Here is a 2,855-nt window from a genome sequence, read left to right as displayed (position 1 = left end):
AGCCTCATTGCATGAGTGGAAGGTAACGTTTGCCTTATTGCATTGTTGGAGGTAATGTCTGCCTCATTGCATTGTCGGAAGTATCATTTGATGCATTTCATGTGTCGAAGGTGACGTTTGCTGCATTTCATGCGTCGGAGGTATGACACATAGGTAACGTTTGCCTCATTGCACGTGTCGATGGTAATGTTTGCTACATTTATTGTGTGATGGTCATAGTGACTGCATTTGCTACTTTATGGTTATTGTTGCGGCATTTGGTATTTTAGGGGCTCATGATTACTAAATTATATGCTAATAAATGAACCAAAAGAAATACAACAGGAAAATTGATATATTTTGATGGCCACTTGATGACATGATAGCATCACATAGTTCCTGCATATTTATTGTCTGCACATCCATTTTGCGAATCTCCCATTTCACCACATCATGGGGGAGATACTGCTTTCTTATGTGTGTGGGGAACGATGTCAAATTACCTTTAGGGTAACTTTGCTTAACTGTGTTTTGGGAGAAAACCCGGGACAGTGCCTTAGAGTTACACCATTACATTACAGTTAGCTCCACCCCCATCATGTCATGGCTACACCCATTTTTTGCCGTGGTGTGCTCCGTGCGCCACACTCACCACCAATTTCCTCTTTTTTTTGGGGGGGGGGGGGGGGGGGGTAGGGAGGGGCAAATTATCAGCACCGGGTGTAAAACACCTTAGCTACGCCACTGAGCAAGGCATAGGTGCCGCTAGTATAGATAGCCAGGCATAGGTGCCACCAGTATAGGTAGCCAGGCATAGGTGCCCCCAGTATAAGTAGGCAAGTATAGTCATCCCCAGTATAAGTAGCTAGCTATTGGTGCCACCAGTATAGGTTGCCAGCTATAGGTGCCCCCACTATAGGTAGCCAAGTATAGTTGCCACCAGTATAGGTAGCAAGCTATAGGTGCCCCCAGTATAGGTAGCCAGCTATACGTGCCCCCAGTATAAGTAGCCTGGAAAGGGGGAGCAGCGGGCACACAGTGGCGGGAAGGGGGACCCGACTCCCCCTCCCTCGCCTGATCCCCCTTCCACGCTCCCCCTTCCAGAAATGTGCAATGGCAGCGGGCGGGGAACGATTTACCTCTTCCTTGTTCCAGGCGACAGAGCTCTGCGTACCGCTGGTCTTCTCAGTCTCCAATGCCACTCACTGTACTTCCGCTAATCAGGAAGTACAGTGAGCAGCATTGCAGACGTAGAAGACCAGCAGTACGCAGAGCTCCGTCGCCTAGAATGAGAAAGATGTGAGTAGTCCGGCCACTGCACTAATTTTTAGAGAGGGGAGCGCAGAAGAGGGGGGGGGGGGGCCCAGGTGAGGGAAGGGGGGAGTCGCCCCTCCACTGCTGTGTGCCCACTGCTCCCCCTTTCTGCACTTCTACCCCTTCCTGCTTGCGGCCCAGGGCCCTTTTCAGCACGGAGCCTGGGGCAATTGCCCAACTCACCCCATCCAAAGGCCACCACTGCCTGATAATTGGTGGCAATGTTAAAAGACGCGATCAGTGGACATAAATGGCTAAATGATGGCTATACATATGGTAAATAGCACACCCAAATTACAGTTTATATCCAATAAACACAGTAAACACATTTCCACCTATGATGGTGCCATATGTACCCACTTTGGTTACATTGTTATTGGCCATTCATAGTAGGCAACGTTGTAGCAAACGTAATTCTGCCCTGAATACAACAATCCCAGTTCAAGTGAACTATAGGCTGACCATAATTATGCTGCAATGATCATGAAATGGCAGCATCCACATCTGCGTACGTTAAAAAGGGGCGCTGGGAAAAAAGGGCGCCGGGTTTTTAACGATAAGCATGGATAACGTTTAAAAATGTATTGTACTGTATTTCGTTTAAAATTAATGGTTTTTAAAGTTATAAATCATTAAATAATGTGCATTAAATCGGCAATTGTAAAAACGTTAATCTTTCGTTTAAATAGTGAAACGTATAATAGCGTTTAAAAAAAAAAATACTAAGTAACCCTCCCTGTACCTACCCCTAACCCCTAGACCCCCCTGTTGATGCCTAAACCTAAGACCCCCCCTGTTGGTGCCTAAACCTAAGACCCCCCTGTTAGTGCCTAAACCTAAGACCCCCCTTTTGGTGCCTAAACCTAAGACCCCCTGTTGGTGCCTAAACCTAAGACCCCCCTGTTGGTGCCTAAACCTAAGACCCCCCTGTTGGTGCCTAAACCTAAGACCCCCCTGTTAGTTTTTTCGTTTAAAAATAATGTAAAAAAAAAATAAAAATAAAAAATGTACTGTTTTTCGTTTAAAAATAATGTTTTAAAAAAAATATTGTACTGTTTTTCGTTTAAAAATAAAATTTAAAAATGTAGAAATCATTAAATAATGTGTAATCATGAGAAACAGTAATAAAACATTAAGTCTCCGGGCGCCGCTTTTAAAACGTTATTTTTCTCCGGCGCCCTTTTTTCCTATCGGGCGCCCATTAAACGATATTTATTATAGGAGTGAATGGCGGCGCCCGATTTGTCCACTAGCCTCAGGCGCCCGAATTTACTGTTCCCCCACATCTAGCCTGTTGAACAATTCCACAAGGAAATACTGTGCAAAACAAAAAAAAAGTCATACAAGCCTCAGCCGTGTGCACAGCCAGTGAGCAGCATCACTCTGTTTGCAGACACGCTGCTGGCCCCTATACGCCTCCCTATTGGACAGGAGGGATGCAATCCGGATGGTACACTGGCTGTGCAGGAGAATGGAGGCGCGCTTCATTACTCGCACGGCGCGAACAGACAAGTAACCTGCTGGAACTGGAAACGCGTTGGGGAATTTTGCCTCTGCTGCGC

Source organism: Hyperolius riggenbachi, chromosome 2 (genome assembly GCF_040937935.1).
Source record: "Hyperolius riggenbachi isolate aHypRig1 chromosome 2, aHypRig1.pri, whole genome shotgun sequence".
In the NCBI taxonomy this organism is placed as follows: Eukaryota; Metazoa; Chordata; class Amphibia; order Anura; family Hyperoliidae; genus Hyperolius; species Hyperolius riggenbachi.
Note: the sequence above shows the minus strand (reverse complement) of the source record.